Source organism: Bidens hawaiensis, unplaced genomic scaffold (genome assembly GCF_021521415.1).
Source record: "Bidens hawaiensis isolate Kalapana, Puna unplaced genomic scaffold, B.hawaiensis_p1.1 tig00018320_1, whole genome shotgun sequence".
Taxonomy (NCBI): domain Eukaryota; kingdom Viridiplantae; phylum Streptophyta; class Magnoliopsida; order Asterales; family Asteraceae; genus Bidens; species Bidens hawaiensis.
Window position 1 is genome coordinate 411,674 of NW_027492770.1, and position 19,147 is coordinate 430,820.

The 19,147-nt window shown below is 35.6% G+C and overlaps 1 pseudogene; it reads left to right on the forward strand.

Annotated features, from left to right (window-relative positions):
- The first annotated feature begins 3,371 nt into the window (after window positions 1-3,371).
- On the forward strand, window positions 3,372-10,854 carry LOC143555834 (uncharacterized; annotated as a pseudogene).
- The last annotated feature ends 8,293 nt before the right edge of the window (window positions 10,855-19,147 follow it).

Here is a 19,147-nt window from a genome sequence, read left to right on the forward strand (position 1 = left end):
CTCAAGAAAGTCAACTAAAGAAAATGAGATGTCGAGCCTCCCGCATCTGATGTTTCTAAAATTTGCTGTTACCGATCATTCCCAGAAACAAGATTGAAGTTCAAGTCTATAAGACTGGAAAATAAAGAACTGTTCAAGATCCAATCTGGTTCAAGATCCTAGATCAAGACAAGTACTAAGTTTCAAGAAATAAATACGAAGCAAAGAACTTGACGAATGTTCCACGACATACTCAATCTTAGAGGGAGATTGTAGGGCCAATATTATATATTGTTTTTAGGATTGTATATGTCGTTTTATTTTGCTTTAGTCGGTGTAGTAGGTACTCGGTACGTTTATTTTGTAGGTTTATTATGTAAAATTTGGAGAAATGGGGACCCTATATAAAGGGCACTTTACTCATTTCTCCATAACCCTTACCAACTCTTTCACAACTCAAGAGAAACAACTCTTGGAAATAAAAAGAATTCTCTCACCCACTTCTCTCCTTTTCTCTCTTTAAGTAAATAAACCAAACAAACTAAGATCTGAGATTCGAGTGTCGTTGGTGATTTCCGCTAACCAACAACACGGATTGATCCGAGTCAAGTCTTGAGATCCATTTAAAGGACCTACAGATCTCACTTGAAACATGTGAAAGATAGAAAAAAAATTAGCTGTTAAAAAAGTAGTTAAAAAAACAGAAGATAAATTTAAACTTGTGTACCAACCAAATTTGGACAAGTGACATGATCAGAATTGAGCGAACTGGATAATTTTTGGGTCATGATCTAGGTGGCTAGGTCGCTTCTTTTATATGTTCTTTTTTATTTTGTTTAGCTTAATGAAACCAATATAGTTTGACTATAAAAGAATCCGCACTTTACAATATGAATATAAGTAGCGTTTGGTATGCAGGAATGAAGGGCGGAATGGAATGAGTCATTGTGAGGGAATGGAGAAAAGTATGTTTTGTTGATCAAATGACCCATTACGTAGTTCATTTCGTTCTCTCTAAAACACCCCGATTTCATTCCACCCATACCCCATGTTTTTTATTCATTCCATTTCTTCTTTCACCATACATCACCTCCACCACCTTCCCACCACCACCACCACCGCCGTTGCCACCAACCACCACCATTTCCGTCCATTGTCGTTGTTACCACCACTAACCATCGCCATCAGTGTCAGCCGCCCACCATCGCTACCCCCCATGCCACCATCAACGATCGCCCTCGCCCCTCACCACCACCACCCGCCACCCACTGCCCATCGTCACCACTGCCCGCCACTGCCACTACCTCCTGCCACCTCTACCGTTACCGCCACCACCCATCCCCAACACCCCACCACCACCACCCACCTCCAACCACCATTATCCCTCGTCGCCCATCATCACCCGCCACCACCAACCACCATCATCGCCCACCAATGCCATGACCGCCACCTACCTCCCACCACCACCGCTACTCACTACCATTTTAATTTTATTTTTTTCCTATCTATCAAACAACGCAAAGTAATCATTCATTTCATTCCCTTATGGTAACCAAACATCTCATTGGAATGGTAATAACCCATTCCATTAATTCTTTTGTCTATTCCATTACCGCGTTCATTCCGTTTCATCATCTATTCCATCAACTCATACCAAACAGACCCATAGAGTTAAGGATTGGATTCAAAATTTATTGGTTGTGAATAAAGACTAAAGACATACATTGCTTTTAACTTTTGGTTAAAGCATTTAATTGGGCCTTATGCTGGTTTAAGCGTTAATTCATGGGCCGTTTAAATTAAATGTGCTTATTAAACTTGGCTTTAGAAGGTATACTTGGGCTTGGACTTGGTCCAGCCTGTTCATAAAAATCAATCGGTTCATAAACTGCCGCTAAGGAAAATTATAATTATTCGTTCTTCAGGTTCATAAACTGATTTAATCACAATGATTGTGTCATTCACTATTAGAAGATTTAATCAAGTTATATTGCTGGTCAATTTCGTGACTAGTGATATATATCGGAGAGTGGCAATTGCTACTCAGTTTATTATAGATTGATATGAATAAAAGTAACACCTCAACAAGTACTTAACTAGCTAGGATCATTTATTTAAGTTAACTCACATTGTATAATATATTGATCATCTAAACTCTAAATTCAGATCACCATTATACAGATTACTTAACTTTAAAGGATCTAGATGCGTTATCATACCCGCACTGATTGTTTGTCGCTACTACCTACTCGTCGTTGTTGACACGACAACCTCCGCACATGGTATCACAGAGTCGATGCCACGGCCACCACCAATGCCGCCACCTGCACAGTGCCAGATACCACCTCCACCATTTCGAACACCACCACCGCCCCCTGCAGCCCCTAAATTACTAACATCGTTGCCGCCTCTTCACAACTGCCACCGACTCACCACCACCTGTTTCCGCCTCTATCACTGGCCCGGAAACGACACGCCTTGTTGTTGCTGCCGATTCTAACTTCGTTGTTACCGCCTCATTGCCACTCGCCATTACTTTCCTCGCCAAATCCACCATAAAAAGTATATAGCACGTAAACACATTTCAATTTTTTTTTTCTTTTTTCTAAAACAAGTCACTTCAATCCGAGGTCTTTTGGTGAAAGTTTCGACCGAAACTAACTTGACAATTCTTCTCGTTTTAATCCAAACTCATCTGACTCTGTATCCGTTTTCACCCGTTACATAACACCATGATCTACGGTTCAAGATTAAGAAAAACAAACCGCCACCCGCCCTGCTCGTTTTGTCAAGCTTTTCGGGGTGTCACCCGGTAAAATTAATAATATGAAATGATTTAATATAATATTTTGTATGCATTAATATTACTATATCACTGTTATGTAATCCTATCCATGAACGAGAGATCCAAAGAAAAATATATTGATATCACGTGCAAGTTGGGCTAGTTGTTTCAGCTTTACAATGACTTTGAATTTGGCACACCGTTTACATTCTTACAGTACAGTACCATATCATTTTAGACATAAGACGTCCGACATTTTTAAACCCAAACTTTTCTACACTTTTATTATAAGACAAAAACTTCTGTTAACGGTTTATTTATAAATTATGGTTCAAATTTATTTATTTTTTTCAAAAAATATATAAACGTTATAAGTAATGTAGCCGACATATATACTAAAACCACACATGCATGTAAAGTATAATTTAATTAAACTGTAAAATACTAGAACTTATTGTAATTTAGATGGGAATTCAAAGAACTTTGGGATGCCGTGTAAGGTGGAGTGTGACCACCCTTTACTTGAAGAGACTTTGATAAGTCTTTGATTAAACACATTAAGAAATATTATTTTATCCTAGTTCTGCAATATAAATAATCAGCTTCGATGTATGCTCATCATCACTTCAATGGCATTCAAAATCTTTTCCTTTCAGTTTTCGTGGTGCTTGGTGTTCAGTCCATCTTGGAAGCTGATGAAGCAAACGCTTTGAAACGTTTCAAGAATTCGATCACAACGACCCGACTGGTGCACTCTTGAATTGGAATGCTGAATCCACCCACCATTGCAACTGGACTGGAATCCAATGCCATAATATCACCAAATGTGTCATTTCTATATATTTCAATTCCACAAGCACGCCTCAAAGGCCAATCTCTCCCTTTCTTGGTAACCTTTCCAGCCTTCAGGCTCTTAATTTATCTTTTAATTCATTCACTGGCCTGATTCGATCAGAACTGGGGAGACTCAAGAATCTGCAAACACTAGCCTTGGGAAACAATTCCATCACTGGAATCATCCCAGATAGCTTGTGTAACTGCACTTCTTTGCTACAATTCAGTCTTGATTCCAACAAAATTAACGGTACAATTCCAGACAGAATCGGTGATTTGCCCAACCTTCATGATCTTTGGGCTTATAATAACCTTTTAGAAGATTCGATTCCGACTTCAATAGGTAGATTGAAAGAACTCCAAACTCTGGATTTTAGCGAAAACCAAATTTCTGGTATCATTCCTAGAGAGATTGGGAATTTGTCCAAGTTACAAATTCTTTACTTGGGACAAAATTCCCTCTCTGGCCAGATTCCAACTTCCATTGGAAATTTGAAAGAGCTGCGAGATCTTGAATTGAGCGAAAACCAACTCTCTGGTATCGTTCCTAGAGAGATCGGAAATTTGTCCGGTTTACAACACTACTAGAAAATACACCTTTAATGACCGCATTGCGCGTCATTAAAGGGCGTAGATGACACGCAGTAGCGTGTCAAGGAAGGCCATGTCATAAAAGAAAGATGACACGAATTTGCATGTCATGTGCTTATGACACACGTTCTTGACATGCATTTTTTAACACACGTTCTTGACATTTTTTAAACATGCATTTGCGTGTCATTGTTTTAATTATTAAAAGAAAATTGGCAGAATTATAATTTCCATATATATATAATATATAGGATTAGGTTTATTTCAGAAGTGTTTTTTATTGCGAGAAGAGATTCTAACCAATCACATAATTTCTTTTTTATTTTATGATTATTTATATGCAAGGGTATATTAGTGAAATATAAAATATTTTAGTTTGTAACTCATGCACATTAATGGTTTAATAATTAATGATAAGTTACAAACTATTATTATTTTTTATTTCATGTAAAATTTGAAACACTGGAATCTATTTGATTTAAAACCATTTTATTCTATAAATGGCTAGTTGTTGTTGTTGTCATCATCATCATCATCATCATCATCATCATCATCATCATCATTTGATAGGTGTAGCTACGTAATGTGGTGTAAGCACACTTTTAATGTTGTATAGTCGTAATTAATGTAGCGTTGACATATCTAATGTAGTGTAGGCATACTTTTAATGTTGTGTAGTCGTAATTAATGTAGCATTGACATATCTAATGTAGTGTAGGCATATCTAATGTAGTGTAGACAAAACTAATTTTGTGTAGGTAAAACTAACATAGTGTAGACAAAACTAATGTTGGGTAGACATATCTAATTTAGTGTAGACAAAACTAATGTTGTGTAGGTACACTTTCAAATGGTTGTGTAGTCATAACTAGCATAGTGTAAACATATCTAATGTAGCGTATGTAAAAAAAATGTAGTGTATGAGCACTTTCGAATGTTATGTAGTTATAACTACATAATTCAAAAATACCACATATAAATTACATATATGAACCTACAAAATACACACGATAAAAATTAGAACTACACTATTCGAAACACCACCTACACGGTACATATATGAACTTACATATTACATATAAATGAACCTACACGATAAAAATTACACTTACATAATTCAAAATACCACAAATACAATACATGTATGAACCTACATAGTACATAAATGAACCTACACACGAAAAAAAATACACATACACAATTTGAAATACCACATACACTAACAAAATAATTATGTAACTTTTAACATAATCATTTTTAAATTATGAATTTAATTAGAAAATTAATTAATTTTGAACAAATTAGTTCCTAAATAATGTAACTTTAACATATTGTTGGTAAACGTTTTTTTATGAACATTGAAGAACGTGTTAGCTTGTATAAACTAGAAAACATATGGTGAAACCCACGAATTAATTTGGTAATAAAAAGTTTTGGTAATATAGATTATATGATTTTTTTTTGCAGGTTGTGATACCTTCTTGTGAGCTTAAATTATTAGAATATTTTATTTGAGATATGATGTAGATAAAATTTAGGAATGTAATAATGAAACGTAAGTTACAAATGTGGCTTCTACAAAGCAAAATACCAACATGCCCTTTTTGTTTTGAAACTTCATTAATTTCCATTAAGATGTTGAAACTCATAATTACACTATTACCATTTTGATTGTAGACCATAGATCAATCATCATCAATGGTTATGATTAACTTCTCGCACTTCTCGCTATAAAATCACTTCTCGCAAGATCCATCCCCTATATATATATATATATCAAAATAATACATTTCGTATAATATTTCACAAAATACTACAAAACATTCAAAACTAACAGCATTTCAAAGGTAGCATTTCATTAATGTCAATACAACTTTCACTGGTACATAAAGGATGCCACAAAAGTTGACCATTCTTCACGAATTCCATCAATATCAGCATCCGAGTATACATCGTTCCCTCCCCCAACCTGAGAAAAATTTAAGTTTAGTAACAAATGTTTAGAGCTAGAACTAAATAATGCCTAACTAGTTTAAGGGCCCCGCACGTTGCACCCGGCAGTAAAGATGTAATGAGAACAAGCACGAAGTAAAGTTTACATATTTGCAGCTGTCTAGCATTAGTAAAAGTTCCCGCGTTGCGGCCGTTCATAAGTATGACAATTTAAGGCCCATCATGGATTTATAAAACATGACTTACTTTGATTAAATCGACAACATTTTGTGCCCACTGATGTTGTTTTGGGCTACTAGTCCCAACATCACGAACATCACAGGTGCATGCTTTTCTCAACAATGGTAAATAAATTGTTTTATTTGAGCTCTTGCTTTACTTCAATAAAATAAAAATGTTCAATAATTGGATTAAATAGGAGAAAAGAAAGTGCCACTCACCATCAAACAAAGTTGTGAATCCATGAGTAATCTTCAATAAAATAAAGAAGAATTTGGGAAGCATTGGCTTCAACCATAGTAGCTACTTATCGGACCCTGAACAATCAATAATAAAATTAAATATAAATAACACCATACAACTAAATTTAAACATGCCTTGAATTTACATGTTTTGATTAAAAAAAAGTGCAGTACAATCTGGGCTCCATAATCAAGCAAGTCTCACACAGGAAGGAAAGAAAAGGTGCATGCTTTTCTCAACAATGGTAAATAAAGTGTTTTATTTGAGCTCTTGCTTTACTTCAATAAAATAAAAATGTTCAATAATTGGATTAAATAGGAGAAAAGAAAGTGCCACTAACCATCAAACAAAGATGTGAATCCATGAGTAATCTGTAATAAAATAAAGAAGATTTTGGGAAGCATTGGCTTCAACCATAGTAACTACTTTTGTTTATCTTCATCTAGTATTTCAGACCCTGAACAATCAACAATAAAAATAAATATAAATAACACCACACAACTAAATTGAAATATGCCTTAAATTTACATGCTTTGATTAAAAAAAGTGCAGTACAATAAAACATACATGGTTGTATGTAAAAACATGGTTGATTCAATCTGAGCTCCATAATCAAGCAAGTCTCACATAGGAAGGAAAGAAAAAGGTGAAGAGCTATTAACCACGTATAATATAAACAAAAACGTAATAGTCACACATTTACAAAAATCAAACCTACGTGTGCATATTGGTCCACATTGAAAGATAAATAGATACAGTGCTTAAGATAAATATAAACAAAAACGTAATAGTCACACATATTATTATACATTAAGCTCATAAATCCCTAACACAAAAGTAATAAGCATAGTTTGGGCCAACTAATTCCCTATACAGCCATGATCAACAATTTTATATAAAAAAAACCCATTAAAACTAACATGTCAGATAGAAATAAAGAAGCCTACAACTAGAAGACGGCAACATGGCAAACCTCATGTATTTAATAAGAACATGGCAACTAGAAGCCGGTATCTCCAATAATTCTCTTAATAACTAATATTTCATAATTTTAACATAGACAAAATTAATTAAGAACTCATAATTTTAACACTCAATAGAAATTGAAACAGATGATAATAATAATCAGATGACACACACAGTGTTTTAAGTTTAATTGATTCCTAAATCAGCATAAAAGGAACTCAAATTCAGCTAATTCTCCATAATAATTCAAGTATTCATAACATAAAAGTGTACGGAATCAAAAGAGCGAGTGTTAAACCTTCTTCAACAGCCAGAAGCTGAGCAGAGGATCTAAACTCGTACAGAAACGCTAAAAGTGTATCTCACTTATTAAACATGTTTGTGTTAGAAGAACCATAAATTAGCAATCATGCTTAACAAACATATTAGAAACAATAAATCTAACATGTCGTCAGATTGATTAAACTGAACTAACACAACAGGTAAGAGATTAAGTAGCTTAAACCTAACCAAATTTATTCACCAATTTAACTTTAACCGAAATTGACGAAGGAAATTGTTCTGTTGATGCATCAGCAGATCCGTAATTGTGAATCTGAGTCGTAATCGTGAAAAAGTCAAAGCCGCCATGCATCAGCAGATCCGTAAAGCCAATTTATGAATCAGTTTAACACAACAAGTAAGAGATTATACCGTAAACAGTGAGAAATCAAAGCCGTAATCGTCAATTAGATGCAGCAAATCCGTAAATCCAGAGCCGTAATTGTGAATTTGATCCAGCAGATCCGTAAATCCAGAGCCATGAATCGAATGAATCGTGAAGAGATAAGAGAGGTCGTAATTGAGAATCGAGTGATGAGAGATGTGGAATTAGGTTATAGCCATGAGAGATCGATGATGAGAGATCTGGAATTAAAAATGATAGATCGATGATGAGAGATCTGGAATTAAAAATGATAGATCGATGATGAGATGAAAGAGGGTTTCGTAACAAGCCCTATAAATTAAAAGGTGACACTTAAACATGACACACACTCAAAAGTGTAGCCAGTGTTTTTTTTCTAACCTTTAATGACAATAAAACAATGACACGCAAAATGCGTGTCATCGTTTCTTCAAATTTTGATAAAAGATGACATATTTTAGTGACACGTGGTTTTTAACTGTCATAAAATAAAATAACTGTGTGTCATGATTGGCATGTCATTAAAGGTATATTTTCTACTAGTGCAATTTCTTTACTTGTGGCAAAATTCCCTCACTGGTTCGATTCCAACTTCCATTGTAAATTTGAAAGAGCTACAAGATCTTCAATTGAGCAAAAACCAGCTTTCTGGTATCATTCCTAGAGAGATTGGGAATTTGTCCAGTTTACAAGTTCTTTACTTGTGGCAGAATTCCCTCTATGGCCCGATTCCAACTTCCATTGGAAATTTGAAAGAGCTACATAGTCTTGAGTTGACAGAAACCAACTTTTTGGTATCATTCCTAAAGAGATTGGGAATTTGTCTAGGTTACAAATTCTTTACTTGTGGCGAAATTCCCTCTCTGGTCTGATTCCAACTTCCATTTTGAAAGAGCTCCAAACTATAGATTTTAGCCAAAACCAACTTTCCGGTATCATTCCCAAAGAGATTGGGAATTTGTCTAAGTTACAAATTTTTTACTTGTGGCAAAATTCCCTCTCTGGCCCGATTAAAAGGTCTACAAGAACTTTCTTTGAGCCAAAACCAACTTTCTGGTATCATTCCTAGAGAGATTGGGAAATTGTTAAGGTTACAAATTCTTGACTTATGGCAAATTCCCTCCATGGCTCCATTCCAACTTCCATTGGAAATTTAAAAGAGTTACAATATCTTGATTTGAGCCTAAACCAACTTTCTGGCATCATTTATAGTGAGATTGGGAATTTGTCTAGGTTACAAATTCTTTACTTGTGGCAAAATTCCCTCTCTGGCCCAATTCCAACTTCCATTGGAAATTTGAAAGAGCTACAAGAACTTTCTTTGAGCCAAAACCAACTTTCTGGTATCATTCCTAGAGAGATTGGGAAGTTGTCCAGTTTACAATATCTTAAATTGAGAACAAATTCTCTCCATGGTGACGTCCCAAACGATCTCTTCAATTGTACAAGTCTTGAGATATTGTCTATATATGATAACAATCTTACAGGGGTGCTGAAACCAGGAATTGGAAGACTTTCTAATCTCCAAATTCTAGTTATTTTTGACAATTCCTTTTTTGGGCCAATCCCACAAGAAATTGGAAACCTAACTGGTCTAGTGCAGTTATATCTAGGCCGAAACCAATTTTCAGGCACCATTCCCGCAGAAATCTCAAAAATTTCTTCACTTCAAAGCCTATCTTTAGGTAATAATAATCTAGAAGTTTGGGTTCCTGATAAGATCTATGAGCTTAAACAATTGACTTACTTCTATTTGGAGAATAATAAATTTGAGGGTCCGGTTTTGAATTCTGTTTCAAAGCTTGAGATGTTATCTCGTTTGGATCTCAGTGGAAATAGGTTTAACGGGTCAATTAGGGACATCATGACAAAACTAAACCAGTTGGTTTTGGTAGACCTCTCACGCAACTTTCTCAGTGGATTAATTTCAAGGCCAGTGATTTCAAGTATGAAAGGCATGCAGATATATCTCAATTTTTCAAACAATTTCCTAACAGGAAACATCCCAAGTGAGTTTGGGAAGATGGAGATGGTGCAAGCCATTGATATCTCAAATAATAATTTGTCAGGTGGTATTCCTGTAGCAATTCAGAACTGCAGAAACCTGCAGAGTCTTGATTTGTCAGGAAACCAAATTGCTGGTACCGTCTCAGATGAAATATTCCCTACTCTCGACCTTCTTTCCTTCATAAACTTCTCAAGAAATCAGTTGGAAGGAGAGGTCCCAAAAAGCATAGCTAATCTAACACGTCTAACTTCACTTGATCTTTCGCAAAACAAATTCAATGGTACGATTCCAGATAATTTTGGCAACATTTTGGCACTGAAACACCTCAATCTCTCCTTCAATCACCTCGAAGGATGTGTTCCCGATAAGGGGCTTGTCAAAAACTCTAGTGCAGTAGGATTAATTGGAAATCCATCTCTGTGTGTTGCAAACGGATCCAAATCATGCGCCTATCATTCTCATCAAATATCCAGAAAAGTCATAATTCTTGCGATGCTCGGATCTCTAGCTTTGCTTCTTGTTTTATTTTTGGCGGTTTATGTTATTGTAATGTTCGAAAATCAAAAGTTAAATCTAGGGACCAAGAACTAGAATTCACCCGAGGGTGTACTCTTGAAAGATTTGATAGAAAAGAAATGGAAGATGCTACTAATGGATTCGGTGAAAGTAACATTCTTGGTACAAGCAGTTTAAGCACAGTGTACAAGGGTAGACTAACGGATGGAAGGATGATAGTGGTAAAGAATCTGAACTTCAGAGACTTTTCAACAGAATCCGATAAGAGCTTCTACAAAGAAATGAGCAGGTTAGCAAAATTGAGGCATAGAAATCTAGTGAAAGTGGTTGGTTATGCATGGGAGAGTGGTAAACTAAAGGCCTTGGTTCTTGAATATATGGAAAATGGTAATCTGGACAAGGTTATACATGATTCTGAGATTGATTGTTCAAGATGGGATATGTCTGTGAGAGTTGATGCTTTGATTTCAGTTTCTAGAGGACTTGTTTATTTACATTCCGGATATGATTTCCCGATAGTTCACTGTGATTTAAAGCCTTCTAATATTCTTCTTGATGAAAAATGGGATGCTGACATTAGCGACTTTGGGAACGCCCGGATTCTAGGAGTTCATCACCAGGATGGAAGCTCTGCATCAGCATCTAAAGGCACCATTGGCTACTTGGCACCAGGTAATGCATCACCAACACTCTTTTTAGATAACATTTGACCTATAAAAACGGGATTATAAAACATTCCAAGAGTTTAAATATAAAAACGTGATTATAAAACATTCCAAGAGTTTAAATATAAAATACGGGGTACGAACAGTTAGGTCATCATCAACACTAAGTATTCGTACTTAGACATCTAAGTACATCCATATATTTATAACAAAAGTCTTAATAATCATTCCAACGGTTTTAAAACTGTAAACAGAAATACATCAGTTAGGTCATCACATTGAATAAATAATCATCCTTACGTATGAACATCTCTATACGTGCATTCCTATATATATATAAATATATATATATAACATTCAATAATAACATTCAGGTCCGAGAAAACGTACAACCCCAACACGTAACATTCCGATGTTGATCATGCCACACGAGCATCCCCCCTCACGGGCTTTTCAGGGCCCGCAACAGGATTTAAGAACCTGAGTCGTATAGTTTGGCCCGGCCAAGATCACCATTCAATAATAACATTCAGGGCCGAGCACACGTACGACCCAAACACGTAACATTCGGCGCATGCAAACACAAAGTAGGCATACGCAACATTCGTCAAATATTGGCCATTCTATAATATATATATATATATATATATATATACATACACACATTCTTTAACATTCCAAGGCCTACCAATACTAGCAAGCCTATGTAAAATCTTTTAAAACATTTCCTCAGGAAAAATCGTTTAATACTAGGAATTAGTACTAGGCCTAATAGCAACCTCGAGCCTAGACCACAAGTAATATGTATAACCTTAAGGAATATAAGACCATAAACGAGTCTACAATATCCTAAGGCATAAAATATAGTTCACAAATAGTTTCATAAATGCACAAATACGAATAAGGTTATGTAATACCATCCAAATAGTTGTAACGAGTAAAATCGTGTAAAATTGTATTACGGTGTGCATGCTAGCCCAAAACTTGAAAAGAGTAAAAAGGGCATCATGAACTCACCTTAAACGAGGCACACAAACACCAAAGAGTTTGAGAACTTCAAAGCCAATCCACAGTTTACAAGCCTGTCGGATTGCACACAAAGATTACTAACTAAACGTACCGACTCGTTTATCCTACGAGACGTTCTAACATGATTTGATTGACCTAAAGCCTTGACATTACCAAATTCAATTACCTCAGCCCCCGAGGCCATGTATTTACCAAAACCACCCTTAGTTAATTCCGGGGACAAAGGATTCCCAATTTACCCCTGAAAGTTGTTGACTTTATCGAATATGCGCGTTAACGGATTGATTATGCACTTAGATACCGACTCAGCCCTGTGTGGACCAAATTTAGTAAAATCACAGCCAACAAGTCCACACGACGCTACACGAGTTGGATGGGTCGGTAATTCGCAAGCACGATGCACAAATTACCAATAAACGCGAATTTGCGCCGTACCGACCCGTTTGAGTAACCGACAACCAATTCAGCCCCAATAACATAAAAATATAGTTTTTTACAGCCAACAAATCATACCGCGGCTACAACATCCGAATTGGTTGTTAATTCCCTCAAACAACGCGCTAGACGCAACAATTGACAAACTAGACAACCGAAACCTAGTTTTCACTTCATCAACAGTTGACCAATATAACGAATGCCAAAACTCATGATACTAAAGTATATTATACTAGACATACCTAAGAAGATGACGGAGCACGAACTTCAATTATAACAGCCCCGAAAGATGCGAGAAAGGGCAGCCACCAGTTAAGCCTAAAACGAACTTATCGATCAATAACGAATATAACATGCAGATTTTAGCATACAAAGATGTATTTTATTACATAGGAAAACCATGGAATTAAATTATTAAATTTTTACCAGTGTTGCATAAATATCTTAAGTTTATAAAAATATTTTTATTATATTTTTCTAGTGGACACAAAAATCATAAAAATTCCTCCAACACAGAAAGGTATGTGCAGCTATTTTCAGCGCGCAACAAAATGGTTTTATTTTTATAAAATTCATTACCCAGCCAAATTAAACGATTCCAATTGGGTTTGGTTCCTAACTCAAAATATTAAATTCCAGAAGTGGAACCAACCAATTTAGACTTGTCGAAAAAAGGTTATGATGTCGGGAAGACAGACCAGAATCCGTCATCCCGCATCAGCTTTGACACTCGATCTTATAAAATCATAAAAAGTATTCAAATCTCGTCCAAAAATTACGTATTATACAAACGGGAACATGCAACAAAGAATACAAAATATATGATCTATTGCATGCTACAAAAATATATTATATATAAATAACTAAACTCAAATGTAACTGACGCTAACGAAAATCCGTACTACAAAGTAACGGATAAGAGTCAATACTAAAAGTGAACAAAAACAGAAACCGTACTACGAAGCAACGGAATATAATTAATACTATGAGTGAAAGAAACCAGAAACCGTACCTTAAAAGTCGATGAGCAAGTAAGTGAATTTAAGTCACGCTAAGTTGTGCTAACACCTACATATTATTTATTTCTCAATTAAACTTACTAAATCTTTAATTGGTCAAACAATAGATTTTCCGGCGACGGGACTTTTAAATTCCTTACTTTATCGTATTCTGTGGCGTAAAGGTTTTCACAAATTAATTCCGATAATCTAGCGTATATAATCAGTACCATTAATAAATGTCATTCAAACATATTTTCTTTATGCTTTACAATTAATGAATTAGTAATAAAGAATTGGTTCATTACATAAATTTAAGTATTCTCAATTCAAATTCTGGATCCATTTATAGATCACATGCACTAAACTTAGAAAACAATTATATTAAAAATTTTATTATGATTTATTTGTAAACTACAACAACTATATGATTAGAAAAATATGATTAGTTATATGAATATGCATAACAAAATCAAACGAACAGAACGTACTATAATCAATTTATGTGACCAGTTTCTTTATAAAAATCTCAGATTTATTATATGTGAAGTCGACGGAACAAACGAAATCGCATAAGCACGGGAGGGTTGAACTCCTTACCTTAATACTCGAATGAACAGAACCGATTAGCGCGAGTGTCGAACGACGCGTGACGATGGCTGTCAAAGTCACCGGTCATCAAAACAAGTACGAAATCAAGGAATTATGAATCTGGAAACTAGACTCAAAGTAGAACATCATGGAAAGGAGAATCGATCAAAAACAATGGATTATCATCAAGTTACAGGCCTACAATAAACGAGTATGAATCTGTCAGAAATTGTTATAATCAAAACTCAACCCTAACGTGTTCAACAAAGGGTTTAATGGTGAAAGCAAAGTTTCTTGACATGATACTAACCTTTAATTGGATGGAGATGGCTTGATAATGGCTGGAAAATAAAAAAAAACTCGTGATGGGGGCTGCACTTGAGGTGCCGATCGGACCAGCAACAAGAGGAAGAAAGATTAGGGTTTTTGATATAATAAATTTACACTCTGGCCCCAAACTTGTAAAATGAGATGTCTTGAGCCAAAAGTTGAATAACATGACTTACAAGAATGACAAAGAGGCCCTTTAAGAATGCCAAATCGGGTCTCGGTTAAAAATACAAACTCTACAAGACATAAACCTTTTAAACAAAAATTTCCGTGCGTTACACCGTATGAGATGTTAAAGCGAAAGAAACAGGATCTTAGATTTCTTAAAGTTTTTGGATGTGTTGTGTATTCAAAAATACTTGGTGGAAATATTAAAAATTATACGATCGTTCGACTCGTTTAGTTTATCTCGGAAGCGAGAAAGCGGCGTATCGTTTATACAATCCATCGACTAGAAAAATTGTTGTGAATCAAGCGGGTGACACGGAGTTTGATGAAAAACAAGCTTGGAATTTAGGTAAAAGTACCGAAATAATCGATAAGCAGGATCATGCAGGGTTAACTTTGGTGATGAAATTGACACCAGAGAAGGAACCGTTAATAACGAAAACATTGGATCGGGCTCTGGGTCAAACTCTACTGGTTCAAGTGGTGACAGGGGTGAAGAAGACGATGAAGCACCGATAGTCGAAAATGCTCCAACAAGCTTAGCTGGTACAAGTAACACGGTTACACCTAAGCTGGCTGTTCGGAGATCTTCTCGAGTCATAGTTACCCGGTACGTTTTAATGATTATGTCTTGAATTCGAGTATGATTAATGAAGATATTTTATTGCTTGCTGATGATGAACCGGTTTGTTTTGATGATGCTAAAATGAAACCGGAGTGGGGAAAAGCAATGCGTATCGAAATTGACTTGATTAATAAAAATAATACGTGGGCGTTGACTGAGTTACCATGTGGTGCAAAGGTGATTGGTTTAAAATGGGTTTTCAAAGTTAAAAGAAACACGGATGACTCGCTTAACAAAGACAAGCCGAGACTCGTGGCAAAGGTTTATGTTCGGCAACCTGTTGTCGATTTTGACGAGATTGTTACTCAACCGCTTGGTTTTGTTAAAAAGGGTGAAGAGCACAAAGTATAAAAATTATCAAAAGCGTTGTACGACTTAAGGCAAGCTCCGAGGGCGTGGAATACAAAGTTGAATGATATTTTGTTAAATATGAAGTTTCACCTGTGCACGCAAGAAAAAGCAGTATACCGAAAGAAAATTGGAACATATCTCTTAATAGTTGGTGTGTATGTTGACGACTTAATCGTAATGGTTTCCAATTTAAACTTAATAATGGGGTTTAAGTGCGAGATGACTTTAAACTTTAAGATGTCGGATTTGGGAAAGCTAACATATTATCTTGGAATTGAAGTTTCATAAAGCAATGACGGGATAAAAATTAAGCAAGAAGCATATGTGAAGAAAATTTTAGCATAATTGGGAATCGAGATTTGCAATTCTGTTCGGATCCCATTGGATCCGAGTATAAAAATTTCTAAATTTCAAGATGAGGAATAATTTGATGCTACGAGATATCGAAAGATTGTCCGGTGTCTCCGGTACCGTTTACAAACTCATCTTGAATTGGCGTATATGGTCGGAGTCGTAAGCCGATACATGAAAAGCATGAAGCAATCTCATGCAACTCTTATAAAGCAAATTCTTCGTTATATTCAAGGTATTCTCGGTTTTGGTAATTCTTACACTCGTGGGTAAAACGATTAGATGGTTATAATGATAGTAGCCATAACATTGACCAAGACGATGGTAGAAGGAAAAAGCACTATGGGGCACATATTTTACCTAGGGTCTTCACCAATTACTTGGTGTTCTCATAAACAAAGTACAGTTGCACTCTCATCGTGTGAAGTAGAGTACATAGCGGCGAGCTTAGCCGCGTGTCAGCACTACGGGGCACATATTTTACCTAAGGTCTTCACCAATTACTTGGTGCTCTTATTAACAAAGTGTAGTTGCACTCTCATCGTGTGAAGCAGAGTACATGGCGGCGAGCGTAGCTGCGTGTAAGGCTGTTTGGCTAAGGGAATTGATAAGTGAGTTATTCGACGAGAAAATATAAGCATTGGTGTTACGTATCGATAATACATCAGCTAGCACTCGTGAAGAATCCGGTTTTCCATGGAAGGACCAAACACATTAAATCTCGGTTTCACTTCATTCGGGAATGTGTTAAACGTGAAGAAGTAAACGTCGAGCATGTTAGCGGTGCTAAGCAATGTGCCGATATCTTGACGAAGGCTCTTGGGAGAATCAAATTCAAGGAGATGCGGGAATTACTTGGATTTGAAGACTTGTCGGTTTCGAGTTCGAAATTCCGAAGATGATTGTTGGGAATTTTGGTTTAGGAGCATTACTTGGCATGCAAGGTTAAGTAACAAGATTTAAGGAGTGGATAATTATAAGTAATTAAATGTGTTTAGATTTAATTGTTAGTATAACTATTAGGTTCTATAATTTAGCAATCCTAGTTATAATCTAAGCGTGATAGGTTAGATTATAAATACCCGTGGTTTGGGGTATAGAGATTGTAATTTGGTAATTGAGTTTTGTGGAGTTTCTCAATAATAACAAACGTCTTTGGGTGTTTAGCCAAATTAACGTGTCAGGGTTTTGAGTTCGTGTTTGATACCTGGTACCCATTCCATTAGTACGGGTATTACGGAGTACCCGTTAGGAATATGTAGGGTTTTTATTGGGATTTCCAAAACTCATAACTCTAACCATGTTTATATTAGGATATCCTCAAGGCTTCAAACGGGCTTTTCAAAACCATTTATAATCAAAATATTAAGTACTAACATTTCTAATTAAGCCCTATTTCTCTTCTCTTCTAATTCCAATCAATAACTAGTAACAACCACAATGAATGGATTTTACATTATGGTTGATTTGTTTCATTCTTAGTTTTGGTATTATGTTTTGGTTGTGATGTTATGGTTTTGGTTTTGGTATTATAGATAATTGATTGTCAATACTGATATCAAGTTTAGTGGAAATTAATTAAAAATGAAAAAAAGAGGTACTAAAGCTAATACCGTACCTAAAGTACCTGCACTCGTACACGTACCATAAAATTCGGGTATGGGTATGGGTACTAGATTTACTAATTTTTAGTACGGGTACGGTACCCGATCTCATCCCTAGTTACTAGTTATTAATTGGAAGGAGAGAAGAGAACTAGGGTTTGATTCAAACTGTTATTGAGTACTTGATATGTTTGATTATCAATGGTTTTGAAAAGCCCGCTTAAAGCCTTGAGTATATGCCAATAAAAACACGGTTAGAGTTATGAGTTTTAGAAATCCCAATAAAAACTCACATATTCCAAGTAAACACCAAGTACCCGTAATACCTGTACCTTAACCGAAAGTATCCGTACCTAAAGTCAGTAAAGTAAATCTGGGTACCTTTATCGAATAGACGGGTACAGGTACATGTACGGATATGGATATTCAGGAAAATAATCTAATCCCTAGCTTGAGGCCATAGGTCTGCCCCTGAATTGCTCATGAATCTAAAGGTACGACATATAAAATTAAGTATTTAAGGCACTCAATTAGAAAAAATTTAGATCTACTTTATAGCAGATTAAAAAGTTTTACTAGTGATATCGGCACACATTACAGCTTATAAATAGATTGATTTAGATAAAAGTAACACCTTAAAAAGTTAAGTTCAATTACATTAACTCAAATTGCATAACAGATCTAAAGTCTAAACTCTAAACAGGTCATTATCGTATTAAGTTACTTGTTGGGTCTGATATAGGGTGTAGCCCTGCCCCGTTTTGGGTTGGGCAGTTGAAGAGTTGAATGGGCCGGCCACCCACCCACTCAGCTTTAGTGGCCCGTTTTTTCTTGTAAATTGTAGATAAAGAAATTAACTTAGTTACATTCCTACATCAAAGAAATTCTTTGAGCACCTCAATAAAAGACGAGACCTTGTTCGTTGCCTGTGAATTTAGGTCACACATTGTGACTGAATCATGTAAATCCGTGTTCATCTTTATTTATTGGATATATATTAATGTATTATAATTGTTTCTTGCAAACATGAGATACCTACTGCCGCAACCAGTTGTTTTGCATGTGATTTAATATAACATAATTGTTTTGTGTGTGATTAAATTTTGACGTCACCACAAAACCAATTGCGTCATTCTTGGGTTAAAAGTGAAAGCCAACAATTGATATTGCAAATTGTGATAAAGGTTTAATACATTCACGGCTGGAATATTGTCTTGTTGC